Consider the following 21,826-nt stretch of genomic DNA (forward strand, 5'->3'; position numbering starts at 1 on the left):
GAGCAGTGCTCAGTAAAACTTTAATCTGGTTGTCTGCTGATGGGTGGGGCTGGGTTCCCTCCCTGTTGGTTTTTTGGCCTGAGGCAACCCAACACTGGGGCCTACCCGGCTCTTTGGTGGGGTTAATGGCGGACTCTGGGAGTCCTCACGCCAAAGAGTACTTCCCAGAACTTCCACTGCCAGTGTCCTTGTCCCCACAGTGAACCACAGCCACCGCCCGCCTCTGCAGGAGACCCTCTAATACTAGCAGGTAGGTCTAGTTCAGTCTCCTACGGGGTCACTGCTCCCTCTCCTGGATCCCGATGCTCACACTACTTTTTGTGTGCCCTCCAAGAGTGCAGTGTCTGTTTCTCCCAGTCCTGTCAAAGTCCTGCAATCAAATCCTGCTAGCCTTCACAGTCTGATTCTCTAGGAATTCCTCCTCCCGTTGCGAGACCCGCAGGTTGGGAAGCCTGACGTGGGGCTCAGAACCTTCACTCCAGTGGGTGGACTTCTGTGCTATAAGTGTTCTACAATTTGTGAGTCATCCATCCAGCAGCTACGGGATTTGATTTGATTGTGATTGCACCCCTCCTACCATCTCATTGTGGCTTCTCCTTTGTCTTTGGAAGTGGGGTATCTTTTTTGGTGAGTTCCAGTGTCTTTCTGTCAATGATTGTTCAGCAGTTAGTTGTGATTTCAGTGCTCTCTGAAATTTGTGCTCTTGAACATCAAGAGCTTTCAATACTTTCTGAACTTCCTTATTTAAAATTTTGTCAAAAAAAATTTTTTTTGTCTTGTTTGTTAGTTGGCATTTTTGGTTGCTTGAGGAGGAAGCAAGAGATATCATGAATTTGAAGTTTTTAAAACAGTGTTTCATAGTGTCCTCTCAAGGAATGTTTCAAATACTTATTAACAGCTTATTTGTTCCTTGTTTATTTTGGGTTGTGGTAAGCTGAGTAATGGCCCCACAAAGATGTCCGTGTCCTAGTCCCCAGAACCTCTGAATACATTACCTTACATCGTAAAAGGGACTTTGCAAATGTGATTAATTTAAGGATCTTGAGATGGAGAGATTACAATGGATTGTCTGGATGGGTCCAATGTAATCATAAGAGAAGGGCAATCACCCAGAGAGGTGATCGTACAGAGAAGGCAATGTGATGATGGAAGCAGAGAGATATTTGAAGGTGATTTGCTGCTGGCTTTGAAGGTGTGAGGCAGGGAATGCAGGCAGACTCTAGAAGCTTGAAAAAGTACGGAAACAGATTCTTCCCCAGAGTCTCCAGAAGGAACAAACCCTGCTGACACCTTGACTTTAGTCTAATGAGACTATTATTGTACTTCTGACCTCCAAAAGAGAATAAATTCATGTTGTTTTAAGCCATTAATATTGTGGTAATTTGTTACAGCAGCCGTAGGAAATGAGTACAGATTTTGGTATCTGAAAGTATCCCTCTTTCTGCCTCCCTTTGTCCTCAGTTCCAAGACTGAGCTTGGGACATCATTAGCACAGGATTATTACTCTTGGCTAGTCTTGGCCAGAGTCTGCAAGGAGGCTGCCCCAAAGAAGAAGAGAGATTGGAGAAGGGGTGAGGTGAGTTCAGTCATCAGAAAGAAGATATTTTTCTAGCTCCAAACTATGGCAACTCTACTGTAACAAATACTAAAAATATGAAAGTGGTTTGGAAGTGGGTAATGGGTAGAAGTTGGAAGAATTTTGAGGAACATGATGGAAAAGTCCTAGATTGCCTTGAACAGACTGTTAGTAGAAATATGGGTGTTAAAGACTTCTGGTGAGGTCTCAGAATGTGAGGAATGTGATTTGGGAAACTGGAGGGAAGGGGATCTGTTATATAATGGTAGAAAGCTTAGATTGTGTCCTATAATTATACAGAAAACAGAACTTGTAAGCAATGAATTTGGGTATTTGGTTGAGATTTCCAAGGAAAATATTGAAGGTGTGACCTGGTTTCTTCTTGGTTGCTTTTAGTAAAATGTGAGAGAGGAGCGGAGAGAACTGTTACAAAAAGGAAGCAGAATTTGATTTGGGAAATTCTCAGCCTACACAGATTGCAAACAATGCTGAAGTTAAGAGACCCACTGCCAAGAAAGCATGCTCTGGAGAGTAAGCCAATGATGAAGTTGCACAGCTTTTTTTTTTTTTTTTTGATTAAAAATGTTTTAAATTGTAATAAAATATACATAAAAGTTATCATCTTAACCATTTTTAAGTGTGGATAGACTTTTGCTAGTACTTGGAAAGTACAAAAGGTTAGTACATTCAAGTACACAGAGGGCTCTTTGAAGGGGTGTAAGACTCAGAAGCCAAAAACAGATGAAATTATTCAGGAAAGATCTGTGGAGTAGCCTGTTTTTTTTAATAAAGTGAATCTCTGTGATCTACAAAGTTCTTGAGAATGCTATACCAACAGAAACATTGTCAAGTTGGACTAAGAGGGACAGAGGGCAAAAATGAAAAGACTCTCAAAATTCTGCAGGCAGAAAACATGCTGAGAAAAACCACTCAGTGGCAGACATGTGTTACTCTTCATGAAAAAGGATGATTCCAAGGGTGGAAAGCTCCAAAAAGTGGAGTCAGGGGTCCAGAGGGCAGAGGCATGAGCCGTGTAAGTTATTTCCAGGCTTTGAAACTTAATGGAGTTTGCCTAGGTGGACTTCAAAAGTGATTAACTGACTCTTTTTCTTCATTTTCTCCCTTCTTGAATGAGAATGGATCTGTTACTCTATGCCTGTCCCACCACTGTATTTCTAGAGCACAAACATGCTTTCTAGTTTCACAGCTCCACAGGTAGAGGACCGTGCCCCAGGACACATTATATCAGAACCGCACCCATAATTTAGATGATTAGATATGAAATTTTAGACTTGATACTGTAATGGGCTGAGACTCTGGGGGGCCTTGGAATGGGTGAAGGTATTTCTCATGTGGGATATATGAGTCTTCGCGGACTGACAGTGGACTGTGATAAGCTGAATAATGGTCCCCCGTAAAGATAGCCAAGTCTTAATCCCTGGAACCTGTGAATATGTTGTACATAGTAAAAGAGATTTTGTAGAAGTGACATATACTGACATAAAGACACACGACCTTTGGGTCAGAGGTACAATGTTACTCATAGCAAAAAAAAAAAAAAAAAAAAAAAAAAAAGGAGCCAGATCAGCATCGTGGGTTTGTTTCCCGTCCCCCAATTCCCACAGGTGTTAGCTCTGCACACAGTGGGGGCTGCTGGTACATCCTCTCACCCTTCCTTACAGGGAGATTACTCATTACTCCTGGAATGCACGCAAATGCCTCCAGGGAGGTAGGAAAAGGCTTTATCTTTACTTCCCTGGGATGTTTCTTGGGAAGATGTCTCTAGTTTCACCATTCTGAAATGTCTCCTTACACAAGTGTTCTTAACTTAAACACAAATACTTTCATTCAGAGGATCCAGACTGTGCAGAAATGTGAGCTATTCATGGAAAACTGTCTTCCAACTGTATTTTAAGCACGAATAAGGGGGGAAAATCTATTACCTTTAATAGAATAGAAAATCTGAAAAATCAAATGTTTCAATAATGCCAAGAGTGGCTGATGGAAAGGAGCTGCTAACCTACATGATTTTAGAGAAAGACCACGCCCAAAGAAACATCACCCAGTGGGGTCAGGAAATATGTAAAGAGAGGCAGAAGTTGAAATTAGTTTGAGGAAGACATATTAAGCAATCAAATTGCTTAATTTTCAGCAATGATGTGAGGAAGCAACATCAATCAATGCCGTTTGGGGATGCTTATAGAGATTATCTGACAAAATCAGATTTTTTAATGTAAAAATGGCAAAGAAATTTGCCATACCTTTAATTATTATTCCTGGGACTATGACCACATGTTACAGGTATTAGATGTTATTGATTTTTTTCTCCAACAAATGTAAATGGAATATCCATTTACTATGTATCATGCAAGATGACACGATCTCTGCTCCTACGGAGCATGCATTTCAAGGTGGCAGGTTGACAGAACTAGTAATCACATAAATAAATACAAATATTACGAATGACATACTACCAAGAAAACAAAGAAATAAAAGGAAGAATAAAGAAGGATGTACCCAAACTAAAGTGGTTAGGAAAGACCTCTTTAAAGAGGTAACATATAATTCAATCTATTCTCAAAATAGAAGTCAGAGTGAGTTTTTTAAAACCTAATTCACATCACGTCTTTCCTCCACAGAACACAACTGCTCTCCATTTCACTGACAAAAATCCAGAGCCCCTATAATGGTCTAGAGCCCTTCATGATTTGGTTCCCAAATAGTTCCCTGACTTCCTTTCTTATTACTTTCTATAGCACTTATTAAATTCTAAATATTATAAAGGTTATTTAGTATGTTTATTGTCTCTCTCTCTCCTTGCCAGAACATAAGCTCCACTAGAGAATGGTCTCTGTTTTCTTCATTTCGTATCCCAAATGTGCCTAGAACGGTACCTGACCTCTAATAGAATTTCATTAAATTTTTGTTCAATGAACATAAAATTACACTGATTTTGTTAGTATTAAAGTATAACAAAAATAAAAACAAAGTTATCACATACACTGCTATATTAACATTTAAATACAACAGATAAAAAAATCACAAAATGAGAACTGCAGAAACAAAAACCAGGTAAGATTTGTTTACACAACATTGTAAAGTGACTATACTCCAATTTAAAAAAAAAAGATTTATTTAACGTGGTAGATGTGCTTGCCCATTCGTAAGTTCATTCCAGTCTGGAACACAGGAGGATAATGCTACTCGCATATCTGCTGCGCCATTTAATCCGGTCCCTTCCTTTGCTTTTAACTGGGTTAAGACCGAAAATCCTAGTTCACACAAACTAGTTGCTGTGAATGGTAGTAATAGCAGGATACTCTTTTGACTTATCAAAGGAAAGTCTTCCTTTATCTTAATCCAAAATGCTGATAAACTTAGTGTTTCATAATCATTCTTCGATGTATATGAAGAACTGAGCTGCAATAATTCATTTTCTTCTTCAGGCACCAAGTTTAACTCAATTATTGATTCTGGGTTTCGAAAAGCAAACGGATCTTTTACCCAACAATTCTGTCTTAATGTTTCAAATTTCTCTTCTGGGAATAAATGGTTAAAGGTTTGACAGAGAGAAGTGAGGTGCAACAATATCTCTAGTTTTATTTCTTCCAAAATGTTTTCATTGATAACATTCTCTTCAATGTGCTGCAAAAAACTTGGAAACATGTAGTAGCTAGGACGATTGCTTTTAAGCTTTGCTTGCCACCACAGTAACGCCTTCTGGAATCCTTGGATACATTCGGCCTGTTGGAATATGTCACTGTTTTTCCCCTGTAGTCTTAAACGTAGTTCATTAAGGATGCCAAAAATATCAGTTAAATATGCCAGTTTCGTTACCCAAATATCATCCTCAAAAATAGTTGCCAAATGAGACTTCTTTTCAGTAAGAAAAACGTGGATCTCATTCCTAAGTTCGTAAACCCTGCTCAGTATTTTCCCTTGAGACAACCAACGAACTTTGGTGTGAAACAGTAAGTGGGTATAATTAGCTCCAATCTCCGAACAAAACGTTTCAAGAAGTCGGCTGTTTAATGAGCTTCCTTTAATAAAGTTAACAACTTTCACTGCCTTTTTCAATACTTCCATGAGCTTCTGTGGAATCTCTCTGGATGCTAATGCTTCATGATGTATAAAACAATGATTCCACGCACCACTAGTAACTTCTGGCAATTTTTAAATTACTCTGCTCTGTTTTCCAGTGATGTTTGCTGTTCCATCACTTGTAATTCCTTTGCAGTTTTTCCAGTTTAATTTATACTGACCGACAATGCACTTTTCTAATTCTGTGAAAATATCTAATCCACTTAGGTGTGAGGTTAAGTTTAAACAACACAAAAAATCCTCCATAAAATCGCCTTGCCACGCATATCTGACATAGACTAAATGTGCTGTGCAGCTTCCAGTATCTGTGCTTTCATCAAGCTGGATTGCAAAATCCATTCCCGACTGTAACCGAGTAATAAGCATTGCCTCTAAATGTTCAGCAATCGTACAAATTCGAAGAGATATTGTGTTATTACTAGGAATCGTTTTTAATTTATCAGCAGATTTATCATCAAAAATTGTACGCACCATATCCAAACATGCTGGAAGAATAATTTTTTCAGCAGCTGTGTGAGCCATTTTCTCTTTTGCCACATGATATGCAACTAAATATGATGATAAGGTTTTCTCACTAACAGTAGTAGAGCAGCTAAGAAATTGTGCTGATGACTTTACATCTATTTTCTTTCTTTGAAAATATTCAAGAGGCTTATCAATAAGTTCAGCATGCTGTGTTTCTAAGTGCCTTTTTAATTTTGAAGGTTTTAAGCTTCCATTTGCAAGAATATTATTACAAATAAGACACTGAGGTCTGTCATTTTCAAAGGGGTTTTCACATTTGATAAAACCTTATTTTAAATAATCTTCATTATAATGCCTTGCAGTTACTTTTTCCTTTTTGAAACATGGCTCAAATGAAGTTGATGTTTGCAGATTAGAGTCAATAGTTTTATCAATATTGTCACTATTCATACTTCCAGATCCAGCAGTAGAACTTGAACATGCTTCTGCATATTTTGCTTCATTATTCCTCTTTCTTTTAAAAAAGAAATGATCCATTTTAAAAGCAATTTTGAATAAAATATTATAATTGCCACTTATATATATGTGTATATATATATATGTATATATATATGTGTATATATATATATTTTTTTTTTACAGCCTAGATAACATCTTTCCAACATTGCAGTTTGCAAATGAATCTCAGTGGAACATCTCAGACTTTATATACAGTTGCAAGTCATGGTAATATACAACTAGACTGCAGATCAACCTTGTTATTATGAAAACCAAATAAGACATCATTGGAAAATGATTGAAAAACCATTTCTTAGGCAATCAATGTACATTCTATTCATCATATCCCCTCCATCAAATATCTTTCCACATATTGAAACTTATGACCTTAGAATTCCTTGCAAGGTGTATAATTCTGGCAAAGGATTCATGCAAACCACTCTGATATTTTATATTTTATTTTGTTTTTAAAAATGTTTGTCATGACTCACAAAATTGATTTCATGACCTACTAAATGGGTCACATGCATAATGTGAAAAACACTGATATAGAGACGTTTTCCTCTTTTGTGTTAGTGGCTTGACTATGTCTGCTTGATGACCAAAGAAACTAGCTGATCTGCTAAACTGTTGGCTGATACAGAAACTTTCTTGAAGTGGTAGGTATATATCATTCCTGATTTTCATTCCTGATACTTTTTGATGGGAAGGTTTTTAAGAGTGCCAGTATTGTCTGATCTCGAGGTTCCAATGAGGTTTTCCATGGCTAGGTCAACTATAAGGTTGGAGCTGGTGACATATTTTTAGAACTGTCTTGGAATGCATCCTTGACCTGGGAATAAGACCAGAGATATGACATTAAGCATTACAATACAGAGAAATAGTGTTGCCAGCTATAGGGACCTTTACAGAATCCAAGGTCATGGGTGCTGAAGCAAAAAGCTGGTAGCTCTCAACACAATGTTATATAGGCTTAGGCCTTTTTCTGTAAGGCAAACCACCTCAGCCAAGATTGGGAGATAGAAAAAATGATGTAAGACCTGGGAGTCGCATCAGGAGATGCAAAGTACATTGACAAAGCTAAACACAGGAAACCATGGAGGAGCACAGCTCATTCACTATATATATTTCCTCTTAGCTCAGTTTGGCCATGCCCCTCTTGTAAGTACTTCCCGCACTGCTCTCTTTGAACTTAGGATATTTGGGTCTTATCAGCGTAATACAGCACTTCCTTACAAACCTCTCCATCAAGTAATGCCACTTTGGGGGGTGGGGGAGGAAGGGTAAAGTCTTACATTTACTGTAGTGTTTATTAGAAATTCAACATTTTAACAGTGTTAATAGTTTTATCAGGATTGTTTGCATTAACTAGATTTTTTTATTTTCTGTAATTCTTGATGCTCCGGCATGGGGGTTCTCACTAATCATAGAGGGAACTAATCCTCCCAGGGTTGGGTAATTCCTAGAGACAGCAAACAACTTGACTGATAGCTCAACCCAGGAACACAACTTTCATATGCAAACGAACCAGTCCAGAGCCAGCCCTACCCATACTTTCCCACCCTCCCAAATCAGGTTCTTATTCTCCAGGTACTCCCCTGCCCTAACTACCCCAGGGCCTGGTAACCATGAACTATGGACAGCCCCCATGCCCTGAATCCTGGTGAAACTGTTAAGAAAGCCAATCTGAAACCTGCTTACCCTGCTTGACCAATTCCTTCCTGAGAAAACCACAGTACGGGCTTTTCCACATTTCCCCTTCCACCCCCTCTCCCTCCTGCCCAATCCTGGTGCTTCCCATGTGGCCGCCCTGTATGGCATGGCGCGGCATGCCCTATCTCCTTTTTCTAGGGATCTGTATAAAAACTACCTACTTCATGACAGCCATTTCTGTGTCTGTTTGCCTTATCATACCTGATTAAAACAAATCATAGGTATATCATTTTTACTTCATCTTGGTTCTGGTTACAAAGTTACAAAGTTGCATAGTTTGGCCCTAATCCTATTTTCCACATAATGTCTGTTATATTTTACCATAAATTTTGCATTCCATGAGTTCTTCCAAGTCATAGTGTTAAAGCTGAAACACCCGTATCTCGAGATAACTTTTATTACTTACTTGCCTGGTGAATGGATTCCCCCAATCACTTGAGAGGAAGATTGGAATCCTTCAGTTTTGGGGACACACTAAAAATTTGTCATTCTAGCTATCACCCATCCTTCAGCTGTGAGTGAAACGGTACACAATACAGTATACAATACAGTACACAATACAGTACACAAGTAAGGTATAGGTTTCAGGAATACCAGGCAGCACTCAAAATGTGCTACAAATTATCTGAATGCCATCGATTTTCATCAGCCTGTCACCACTGTATTTATGTGGTGGCCTAATCTTTTAATAAAGCCAGCTTTGAAAGAGGCATCAGAGTGGATGGTGACCTTGAAACAAGAAAGATGTTGCCAGATGGAGAAGGCCTTAGTGAGATTCTTCCCTGAGACTTCATTACTTATTTTTAACAGTAAACTTGAAGGGGACTTACAGTATGTCATGTATACTGCACTTTTTAAAATTTTAATAAGCTTAATTTTTTTTAAGAGCAACTTTAGGTTCACAGCAAAACTGAGCAAAAGGTAGGGATTTCCCATATATTTCCTGCCCCCACCCATGCACAGTCTTCGCCATCACCAACATCCCCCACCGGGGTGGTACTTGTTACAGCTGATAGACCTACAGTGTCACATCATAATCACCCGAAGTCCACCCTTTACATAAGGTTCACTCTTCGTGTTGTACACTCTATGAATTTTGACAAATGTATAATGACATGTATCCATCGTTACGGTTTCATACAGAGCATTTTCACTGCCCTAAAAATCCTGTGCCTCTGTCTCCCTTCTTTCCTATCCCCACTCCCACTGCCACCAATCTCTAATAGTCACCGAATTTTTTTTTTACCAGCTCAGCTCCACAGTCTTGCCTTTTCCAGAGTGCCATACCGTTGGAATTATATGTATATAGACTTTTCAGATTGGCTTCTTTCACTTGGTAATATGCATTTAAGGTTCCTCCATGTATTTTCATGACTTGATAGCTTATTTCTTTTTAGCACTGAAAAATACTTCATTGTCTGGCTATAGCAGTTTATTTATCCATTCACCTACTGAAAAACATGTTAGTTGCTTCCAAATTTTGGCAACTATGAATAAAGCTGCTATAAACATTGGTTGTAGGTTTTTGTGTGGACAAAAGTTTTCAACTCCTTTGGGTAGATACTAAGGAACCTGACTGCTGCATCGTATGTACAAGTACATTTTTAAAGAGGATCCCGGCAAAGGTTGTGTATCCTTTTGTTGCTGGAGCTTGTCAATATTGTGGGCACAGATTATGCTTTATAGATAAAGCATAGATGTTGCTCAACTTTTTTTTTTTTTGCAAAGGTGCCAGCTTTTGTTAACGTAATTCACACACACTGACAGACTTCAAATAATGCCAAAGGGACTGCTCTAGGATTTCCTGAGCTGTGATGGCCTACTCTGGTACTGAGTTATTCTGTTGATGTCTCTGATATGAACTGCCAATAAATAGAACCAAGTCAGAACTGAGGGGTAAAGGTGGCTGGTGAGATGGGTTACACAATTTAGTATAATTCAGTGAGAAAAGTGACGTGGGGAGCTGTCAAAATAAGACTATTTGGTCAGTTTGGCATTGGACAAATACTAAATCTTGAATTTAGGAGCAGATATTTTATATGAGACTAAAAGCTTTAAACGGCATTCTAGAACAACGTTGTTGGAATGCAGCTTCAGGAATGTGCCAGGAAGGTGGCAGCAGGAGTCATCTGAGAAAACTTTGCTATAGGGAGTAGGGTTAAGTTGTAATATGCAAGAGATCAAAATATATAACCTTGCCTCTAGGCTAGCAGTCTCTTGGCATAGTTTTCCGTGTTTAGTAATATAAAGCATTAGTGTCAACAGGAAGATCTACAAATAGGGGCAAAGGTCAGGGTTTATTAGGATGGTGGCATTTTTAGGTGCTGGTTGCCTTAGGAGGGGCTTGGAAATATCAACTTGATTAGTTATTATATTATGAATGCTTTAACTAGGACAAGTTGCTAGAGATCTAATGTATATGGTACCTGATTATACTTAAAAAAGAGTACCTATGGGGGAATTCAGGGCCTGGTCTGAGAAACAGGCAAAGCTTTTCTTTGGAGGTCTTATGTCCTGTCTGCCAAGGTAGGTAGTAGGACTAAAGAGTTTATGGCAGACGCCTATTGGATGTCACAGCATGGTGGACAGCATCAATATATTAAATCAGAACTAAACTGCTGAAAAAGCAACTGCATCTAAATCTCTTTGATGAATAAAAAGAGCTGGAGAGCAATTCACAACAGCCTTGAAGCAATCTGATTCAGAGACATAACTGCCCTTAACAGCTGAAATAGAACATTTATTGATTCTTCCTGTCACACTGAAGGATGCTCACTTGTTTTTAATGTTCCTTCTCTCCACATGAATTTCAAACCACTACAATTTTATCCTGTATGCCACCTCTCCCCAGATATTTTATAGACATTTACCTTATAAAGAAAAACAGTGTTAAAACGTTCTCCAAAGTCTTTTGTTTGCCCTCTCTCTTCTTTATCTATGTCTCTGAAAGGTGCCTTAATGGCAAGTCACAGGAATTTGGAGGGACAGGTTCAAACCTGAGGGTTTTGGTCTAACCGTAAGTTTTGGAACTTTAAACAGAGATATTCTCAATTAGAACTCAATGTAAATCAGAGCATATACATACATTAACATGAATAACTACATGTGTGAGTCCATAAGCCAGATGGGTTCTGCTGGGACAGGTCCTTTCTGGCCAAAACTTCAAAAATCTATAGATGTGTGCACTGATGCTTCAGATGTGTGTGTTGAGGCTGACTGTTGTGGATATATAACCACATTTCAGAGCAATAATGCTCTTTAATTGGGTGTGCATCTATCTTAGCCATTCTTTAGGAGAGAATTTCAATTAAGGTGACCAAATACTTGTAGCTGAAAGTTTCTTATATACCAAGGTGCAATAATAATGACCTGTTCCTAGAACAGTGTTTGTTGTAATGGTAGGTACTCAGTAAATGTATTTGAAAGATTAAATGAGAGAATGACACCTGTAGCAAACTGTACCATGTACATTGTTTTTATTAATCAATGAAAAATAAGTTACCAAACTATATTTGAACAATTTGGTAATATGTAAGACAAAGGTTAGTATGACCTATTCTTTAAAATTGGATCAACGATATTCTATTTCAAAATAAACTGCTTATAATGTTAGATACTAGAAACAATGGTCTTATAAAAACATAAATGTAAACTATATTCAGGTTTATCTTATAAAGCCTAACACTTAAATCCACCTGAAAATAAGAAACACATTAAAAAAAAACTAATATCTCATTTATATTACAATAAGTAATTATTCTTTTAGACAAAAACAACTGTCTTTAAATCATTCTGTTCTTTTATATTTTTACTATTCTCATTTCAATCCAGTTCTCTGTGGGAGTTCATAATCGGCTATGCTTCAGACTGTTATATCCAAAAAGTATTCTTAAAGGGCTTACTCTCTCTCCTCAAGCAGACAATTCACCTACAGTAATAGCAGACATAATATATTAGGGTATAGACCTGATAGATGTGGGGATGAAAGCATGGGGAAGTCCTTTTCTAACTGAAAGAGGATGCAAGGTAACAGCTAAATGGGAGTCAGAAGCAGAAAATGCTGCAAGTTTGACAGAATAAGGTATGAAATAGCTGTTTACAAAAGTGGTGCTACGAATGGACTAGGAAAATGTGTTAGGATTTTAAGCAGGTCTGCATGATTGCCTTACATGCCTTACATGCAATGACCATTATTGCTATGATGCTTGATAGGTGTGGTCTTTAATTCCCTGCCATGAATTTTTACCTCTTAAAGCCTCATCTTAACTCTCTAGGTTTCTCCTTCATCCCATATCTCCATACTATTCTACACTTGAAGCTCTAAGACTGTGGGAGTTCTTGAAATACCTCATGCACTTTCATGCTTCTGCTTTCGCTCTGGCTGGTATTCCCCTTGCCTTAAGTCATTTGAAATCCTATTCATTCTTCATGATTTAGCTCAAATGCTACAGCATTCATCCAATCAACTAAGATGTAAGTATATACGATGTGCCAGGTCCTGGGGATACAAAGCAAGAAAATGGATAGTGATATATTCATATAAGGGAACACCTGTTCAGCTGTTACAAGGAATGAACTAGAGTTACATAACACTGACAAATCTTATATTAAGTTAAAGAAAGCTGCCAAAGGATATACACATTTCTGCTTGTTAAAACTATGCAAAACAGCACTACATGTAATCCAAAATTAAAAGGGTGGTTACCTTGGTCAAGAGGGAACATAACGGGACTGGGTGGAGCAGACAAAGGACTTCAGTTATATAATAACTATTTTTCCAGTTGGGTGTCAAGTACATATGTATTAGTTATAGTTTTATTTCAACTTTTTGTCTGTCTAAAGATATTCTATTTTTAAAAGGGATGTTTAAAGCTTGATTCCTTCCTGAAGGCATTGCAAACCTGTCCCATAGTCAGTAACTTAAAATTACCTTCTTTCCGTCTCTGATATCATCCTTTGTTTCCTGTATTGCCATTGTGCACACATCAGTAATACTTAGGCCTCAAGAGTAGGAACTTGCAGGTACGAGCTTTAAGTAGGTTAGAATGTAACCCTCTTCCCAGGAGACTCCCAGTTCTCTAGGGACCTAACTAGGCCTAAGAACCTCAGCCTGACCCCTTCATGTGACCCGAGAACATCTTCCCTCGGATCTCGGATCGCTGACCCCTTCCCCCGGTAGATGTCCATTCGCCCCCTGAGCAAAAGCAAAACGTGCCTCCCGCCAACGAACCCCGGAATGTCTCCCTTTAGCGGACTCCGGACCGCTCCCACCAGAGGTTGCCTTTCTTCCTTCTCACCTCCAGCCGAGCGCCGCGAGCCTCGCGCCTCGCCTGCCGACCTGCGGGGCGCCTCGCCCCCCATTCTCTACACAACACCACTTCCAATCTAACCTCAACACTCACAGAAATCACACTTCCAGCCGGAAAACGGCTGGCTCGGCCCTCTGCGCATGCGCGGAGCTAAGAGTCGCCCCTGCCCTCGCGTTCGTCTCGCGGTATTGCCTTTGCCCGCGGGAGTTATTTGAGCTTTCTGGCGGTAACCACGCCCTCGGCTGTCCGCGGCCGGCTGACCGAAGTCTGAATTTTGTCTGCAGAAAATCTGGCCGTGGTCAGTCGAGCCAGATACGGCTGAGAGCCGACAGATTCTTACCGGCCGGGCTCTGGCGCCATGGGGGTCAAGAGACTGCTGCCGATTAAGGAGGCCTTCCAGCTGGCGCAGCAGCCGCATCAGAACCGGGCGAAGCTGGTGGTGGCGCTGAGCCGCACCTACGGCTCGGCGATCCCCGCCACCCCTCGCCGCCCCGCTGGTGCACCAGTGAGCACGTTAATTTGTCAGTCTTTGTAAGGGAATTACAGAGATTTTTTTCAATTCTACTATCATTTACCTTGTTTACTTATTTAGAGAACCATATTGTTCTTTATAATCATAGTAGACTTGTGTCTCTAAGTTAGAAGTTCACCGATTTTTAACATAAATGTGCATTTCATTTAATAGATATAAAATATATATTAAATATATATATTTGTATTCCTGCCCTGTAATGATTTTAACAAAACACGTTTCTTAGGAACAAAGTAAGTCAGTGCAAAGAAGTTCATTTTTGTTCCGAACTATTTTTCAGGTTAATATCCGGGTGTCCCCCACTTTTCAAAAATTCAATTTAGGCCACTTCGCTTTTAGAAAAGACCTGTATTGTATTAGTCCGTGTTTTCATAACTGAAGGAAATCTGGAGGGTTTTCACTTTTACAAAAAAACGGCGAAAAGCGATAGTACTTGGTATGCTTAGCCTTCAGCGTTTTTTTTTTTTTTGCAGGGAGCCTTTACCGAGGCAGCGCGCAGACCCAGCAGCCTGAGTGGCACAGCCAGGCTCCTTCCCTGGAAATACACTCAGCATCTCAGCATCTAGCCCCCATAGCTTGGAACTGTGTCTGTGAGCATCTGTGCTGCATCTCAGTTTATTCTGTGCATTCGTCAGCAAGTGTCCTAAAGTATCAGAAAAGGTTAACATAAAACCAGATGTAATTTTAAGTGTTTTGATTGGGGTGAACGAACTGGGCATTGTGTGTGAGTTGAACTTGCTTGGGTCCACTATTTCCAGGCAGAGAGAAAGAATCTTGAAAGCTGCCCAAGTTACTATTGCTTCTGTTAGTAGCAAAGTGGTCTCAGTTGGCATCCAGCAGTGGGTAAACTGGAAAGTCTATTGCTTGAGCGGACTGATTGGTGTACAAAGCGAGGTGTTTACGTTATCTTATACTTAAGGAGAAATCGGTCAGTCTTTCTAATAAGCTGAAACAGAAAGCACTTGGACCATGGTGATGAAAGTGTTGCAACAGTAGAATTTGAAGATAGTCATGGATGGTTTGATTGGTGAGGGCAGGTTCTTACCTTAAAAGTTACTGGAGAGAGTGCTTCTGCTGTTACTGAAGCTGCCAAAAAGTTCCCGGAACTGAAGAAAATGATTACAGGAGGTGGTTATTCGTATTAAGTGTTTGACCCTGAAGATGATGTTGAAGAGGTTTTGGCATCCCATGACTAAGAACTGACTGATGAAGAGCTGATGCCATTGCAAGAGGAAAGGATACTATTCGAATACTAATTGAAACGGAACACAGTAGTGAACAGCCTAAAAGTAAAGCCCTCCAGGAACTCAACATGAAGCACTTGCCTGAGATTTTCACTGTAATTGACAGTGCTGCAATGATAGCAGAGAAGGTATGACTTTAATTTTGAAAGGGCATGTAGGTTTAGGGCAAGTTTGGAGGATGTTCTGAGTGCCTACAAACAACTGCATGATAGAAAAATGCATGAGGATAAGCAGTCAAGCATACTGTCATATTTCAAGCCTTCCACATCAGCCACAGCCGACGATGGACCTCAACATTTGACGCTGAGGCAGGCAGTTATAGAAGAAGGTGAAGACATTAGTGACCTGCTTGCCCTGACGGATTCAAACAACGGTGAGATGTTAATAGGTGACCCCCTTCCTCTGTCTCCTACATCCCCATCTCCACACGCCCCCACCACAGCCTCCCACATCTCAGCCTAACACGCCATCATCACCACCTCTCAGCCTTCCAGTGTGTTGCTGGCTGTCCTCTCGATTCTGGTAAGTGAAACTATACTGTACAGACATTATTTCTACTTTATCCAGGCAGTGTGTTTATCATATCATACCTGCTTTTACTATATGCTAGTGTTATTTTAGGTTTTATGTGTTATTTGGTATGATTTGGTAGGTTATTTTTTGAGTCTGGAAATGCTCAAACTTTCCCCATATAAATTCATGGTAATTGCTTCTTCACTTTATACCATTTTGGCTTACGAAAGGTTTCATAGAAACATTCTACTTTCAGATATGGGGGAAAACCTGTATTTCTAGCCTTTTATTATAATTTAGTTTCAGAAATAGAAAAAGAGTTAAATACAATAGTTTTAATTTCAACTCTAAGACTTTACATGACTTTGACAAAATCAAAAAGCATTTCTTTACCTCAAGCTACTACCTTTTTGTTTAAAATTATTTATTTATTTATTTATGGCTGCCTTGGGTCTTTTTTGCTGCACGCGGGCTTTCTCTAGTTGCGGCAAGCAGGGGCTACTCTTCGTTGCAATGGACGTGCTTCTCATTGCGGTGGCTTCTCTTGTTTCAGAGCATGGGCTCTAGGCATCTGGGCTTCAGTAGTTGTGGCACGAGGGCTCAGTAGTTGTGGCTCACAGGCTCTAGAGCGCAGGCTCAGTAGGTGTAGTGCATGGGCTTCATTGCTCCGTGGCATTTGGGATCTTCCCGGATCAGAGATCGAACCCGTGTCCCCTGCATTGACAGACAGATTCTTAACCACTGCGCCACCAGGGAAGTCCCAAGCTACTACCTTTTTTACTTGCAGGATTTCAAAAAGATTCTTCCGTATGCTCTGCACTTTTTTTCTTCACTTAATAGTATATTCTGGATATTCCTTCTTATCACTATTTAATTAAACTTAACGCATTCTTTTTTTTTTCTTTCATTTGTCATATATTCCGTTTTGTGGATATACTCAGATTTGTAGCCAGTCTCCTACAGATAGACACTTGTGTTGTTTCTAGCCTTTGGATATTAGGAACAATGCTTTAATGAATAAATGTCCTTTCTTACATTTGCAGGGGTACCTCTTAGATTCTCTGAAGAGAATTGCTAGTTTAAAGAGGAAATGTTTTTGTAAATGTGATAAATATTGACAGTTGGCCTTTAAAGAGTGGTCCATTCTGCACTCCCGTCAGCAGCGTATGAGAGGTATTGCTTATTTTTAGGTGGATTGGGAGGAACTAGAAAGTGATTGGGGGGATGTTTTTTGATCGACCAGAAAATTTCTAAGTAAAATCCTGAACAGTTTGAGAACAGGAGTTAGAATGATAACATATATGTCAAAAAGAAATTGCTGTGTGATGGGAAGGGTCGATTGTAAAAGGCAGTGTTGAATTCAGACCAGTGCTGTTGTTGTTCTTAACTGAACTGTGCCTTTGATACATGTTTCTCGGTAGATTCAAGGATGTAGAGAAGAATCAAAAGAATCTTGTGTGATATTTTAAAATCTATGCTGCCTTGCTCCATGACAGCAGTAACTCAAAAACAGGAGACATGGGTGGATAATTACTCAAGTCTATTCTCAACAATTTATTCTTCTGGATAGATGATTAAGAGTTCTTAAAGAGTGAAGATTTTAGTTTAATGAACAATTATTCATGTTACCGAGAGTCTTAGGTTAGTGCTAGAAGTAAAGTCTTTTATCAATGTAGCTTGTGAAGGATTTGTTTTGTATTTCTGGTTGTCAATAAAACACTTTTTCAAAAAGCATTTGTTTATGCCTTAAATATGCTATGATGGTGTGTAAATATGAACCTGCAGCGGAGTGAGAAATAGAATTTGCAGCAGTTTATTATTTCTTTAACCAAACAGAAGGAAGATGAAGACAGCGACATTTCAAGTTATTTTAATTATTTTACTTTCTTCTTGAAAGTATTCCGGAAGTTTTGCCAGTTTTTATTAACATTCACAGGGAGTGAGTATATCATTTAAAAATTTACCAGATTGAAAACTTTAAGGACTTGTATAATTTAGAGGAAAAACAGCTAGGATTCTAAATATATATATGATATAAATAAATTAATTTATAGTATATACACACACATACATACATACACATATATTTATGTCATATTAAAGTGACCTTATAAATAATACCTTTTTCTGTGGGATAAACTATGATCATGATTAAAAGCTGGTTTAATAGATAATGCTAGCTTTAATTTAAAAAATTTAAGAACAGTTTCAGGTAAATATATTTAAATGTGCTCTACTTAGCAAGGAAGTTAAAAGACCATTTTTTTTGGTTCAAAAATTATTTCATTCTTATTATTTAGTAAATATTTCAGACAAGGATTATTTTGAGACTATATTAAATGTACATTTTGTACATGTATGTATGAAATTAGCATTATAGCTTCTGTGGGGTTTTTTTGCATGAATTGTACCTTCTTTATGAGTTATTATTAAAGTCTTGAATTCTGAACTTGAGGAAATCAAATGGTTGTCATTATAATGCCATCTGTGAATAAGTTTGATCAGTGTTTTGTCTCAGGACTGAGGCAAATAGCAATGAAGTTCAATTTTGAGGGTGCCAGATTCTAAATAAGTTCTTGGGAAATATGCCAGAAAATGCCCTGATTGATAATGTTTTGTGTATAAAATTAATTAAGCCATTCTTATTAGACTGAAAGATAAATTTCCAAATATAGGCAATTCTGGCTCTTTCAGTACTTAAGACTATTCCCTATGGTTAAAGGTATATATGACATGCCTATTTTTTTACTTCATATTTTTTTCTTTCTTTAACTTTAAATACACAGTAGTTGAATTTTTCCTTATTAAATATACAATATACAGTAAGAGAAAAGAGTGTGTATGATGCATGCGCACTTCTGTGTGCGCGCACACACACACACACCATTTAAAGATATGTAGTTCCAACAGCAATTCTGTGACAGCAATTGGATGTCCTATAATTTGACACGTAGAGTTAGAGCAGACACATAGGTCAAGGGCTCAGACCCACAAGACTGCCTCCACAACAGATGCCAGCCAGGAGTTTAAAGTATCCCAAAGCTACCCACACTTCTACCCAGCTGACTCCGAATTCAGGGATTCCCATGACTGCTCACCACCACCCCCAGGTGTGATAATTCTCTAGAATGACTGACTGGACTCAGGAAAGCGCTATGCTACCTACTCGAGCTTTTTTTTTTTTTTTCCTACTCGAGCTTTATCATAAAGGGGCAATGTATGGGACGCAGGGAGTGCAGAGCTTCCATGGCCTGCCTGGGTGTGCCACCCTCTCAGCACATTGGTGTGTTCACCAACCTGGAAGCTTCTTGAGCCTGGTTGTTTCAAGGTTTTTTATGGGATTTCATTGAGTAGGCATGATTGATTAAATCATTGGCTATTTAATTGAAAATCTTTAGTCCCTTTCCCCTCCCTGGAAATTGGGGGATAGGCCCTGAAAGTTCCAACTCTGTAATCACCTGGCTGGTTTTTCTGGTGACCAGCTTCTATCTTGAAGCTATCTAGCGTCTCCCAACCCACCAAGAGTCACCTCATTAGCATAAACTCAAGTGTGGTTGAAAGGGACTCAGGAATGACAAAAGACATTTCTATCACTCAGCAAACTCAGGAGGTTTCAGGAACTCTACCAGGGACCAGGGACAAAGATCAAATAATTTTTTTATTATACCACAAGAGAATAAAAAAGTGAACACATAATACCCAACACCTAATTAAGAAATAGAATATCAAGGTACCTTTTTAAGTCTCTTATGTCTCTTTCTTAATGTATTCCCCCTTCTTCTTTCCCAGAGGAAACCACTATCATGAATTTTATATTATTCGTTACCTTTCTTTTCTTTAGAGTTTAGTTTATTATAAGGCTACCTAGGTGTATCCCCAAAATATGCACTGTGTTTTTGCTTTTTTTAAACCTTATTATGAATGTAGTTATTTTGCATGTATTCTTTTGTAACTAAGTTTTTTTTCCATTTAACACTGTTTCTAAGAGTAATCCAAATTTATGCATGTAGCTATAGTTCATTCCTTTTCACTACCATATAATATCTTGTATTAGACATACAACACACTTGAGTTATCTGCTATATTGTTTACTATTATGAATTAAACTTATCAGCATTCTCAAACATGGGCAAAAGTTTCTCTGGCTAATATGCCTAGAGGTGGTGTTATGGACTGAATTGGGTTTCCCCAAAATTCAAATGTTGAAGCCCTTACTCCTAATACCTCCCAATATCTCAGAATGTGACTGCATTTGGAGATAGGGTCTTTATTAATAAAGAGGTAATTAAGTTAAAATGAGACCTTTGATGATGGTGGGGCGGCGGGGGTGCCCTAGTCTGGTCTGATTGTTGTCCTTATAAGAAGAGGAGATTAGGACATACAGAGAAACGCTGGACATGTGCATGCAGGGAAGAAAGGCCAGTGAAGACACTGCAAGGAGACATCTGCAATGCCTGGGAAGAAACCAAACTTTATTCTTGGACTTCTAGCCTCCAAAGCTCAGAAAATAAATTGGTGTCTAAGCCACCCAGCCTCTAGTATTTTTGTTACGGCAAAACCCTAGCAAACAAATACAGCTAGAATTGCTAGATGGCAGGATTATGCACCAGTTCAGTTAGTAACGCCAATATTTTTTTAAAGTACTTGGACCGATTTACAATCCTACTGGCATGTATGAGAATTCCTGTTCTACATCCTCGCCCAAACCTGATATTGTCAGACTTTACTTTCTCCAGTCTGTTGGAAAGGAGTGGAATCTTATTGTCATATTAATTGCATTCTCCTGATAATTAAGGAGAGTTGAATATCTTCATGTGTTTCTTGTTTCTATATCAATAAAATGCCTGTATATCTTCGTCCACTGTTCTGTTATTTGTTTTTTTATTACTGATGGGTAGGAGTTAATTTTAATGAAAGTTAAGATTTATCCTTTAATAACCTGTCTTCTTTTTTGTCTTATTTAAGAAATTCTTCCCAACCTCCAGAGTAAAAGAATATATTCTCTCATTTTTTTTCTGAATGTTTTACATTTGAATCCTTAATGTACCTGGAATTGATTTTTTTTTAAGTTTGGTTTGAGGTAGATATATAGTTTCATTTTTTTCCCATGCTAATAACAGTTGTCCTAGTCCTATTTATTGAATAGTCTTTGGCAGCTCTGTTATACATCACATCTACCTATGATGCGGTTCTCTTTCTGGTCTCTAATTATGATTTTTGTCTACCTCTAGACCAGCATCACATTGTCTTAATTACTATGGTTTTATAATAAATCTTAATATATGGTAGTAAGTGGATTCTTTTGTTTTAAATTTTATATATATATATGTATATTTATTTATTTAACAATTGATATGTGTATGATCTTGAACCTTTCAAATGTGGAGAATAGAGCTAGGTGTGTTTTTTTTGTTTTGTTTTGTTTTGTTCTGTTTTTTGCGGTACGCGGGCCTCTCACTGTTGTGGCCTCTCCCGTTGCGGAGCACAGGCTCCGGACGCGCAGGCTCAGTGGCCATGGCTCACGGGCCCAGCCGCTTGAGGGATGTGGGATCTTCCCGGACCGGGGCACGAACCCGTGTCCCCTGCATCGGCAGGCGGACTGTCAACCACTGCGCCACCAGGGAAGCCCGAGCTAGGTGTGTTTAAGCATAGGAAATGGTCTTTGCTCCAAAGACTAAAAAAATTCTTTTCAAAGGCAACTCAAAATCAAACCAGTGAGCCATTTCTAATATGAGACCAGGGTTTTTGGGGTATTATGGATGGGGTTTTAGGTGGAAAAAGATGGTCCCTGAGTTGATAGTTGTTGAGGCTAGTTGGGTATATTTTATAGATTTCAGTGGTTTCTTTTCTTAATAAATATAGAATGTATCACTTG

At 38.7% G+C, this 21,826-nt stretch overlaps 1 protein-coding gene and 1 long non-coding RNA gene across 2 annotated transcripts in view; one reads left to right on the top strand and one right to left on the bottom strand.

Moving 5' to 3' along the window:
* Window positions 1–7,080: 7,080 nt before the first annotated feature.
* Window positions 7,081–13,819, bottom strand: LOC112397542 (uncharacterized). Its single transcript, XR_003002818.1, has 2 exons — window positions 13,651–13,819; window positions 7,081–7,472 (listed from the first exon to the last, which is right to left on the bottom strand). It is a non-coding gene; the product is annotated as an uncharacterized LOC112397542 (long non-coding RNA).
* Window positions 13,820–14,681: 862 nt separating this feature from the next.
* FBXL5 (F-box and leucine rich repeat protein 5) overlaps window positions 14,682–21,826 on the top strand; it is a 76,336-nt gene continuing 69,191 nt past the window's right edge. The window contains exon 1 of the mRNA XM_024741768.1: window positions 14,682–15,960. The gene's annotated coding sequence lies outside the window, so the exon portion shown is untranslated. The remainder of the gene's footprint in view (window positions 15,961–21,826) is intronic.

This window comes from Neophocaena asiaeorientalis, unplaced genomic scaffold, assembly GCF_003031525.2.
Source record: "Neophocaena asiaeorientalis asiaeorientalis breed wild unplaced genomic scaffold, Neophocaena_asiaeorientalis_V1.1 scaffold218, whole genome shotgun sequence".
Classification (NCBI taxonomy): domain Eukaryota; kingdom Metazoa; phylum Chordata; class Mammalia; order Artiodactyla; family Phocoenidae; genus Neophocaena; species Neophocaena asiaeorientalis.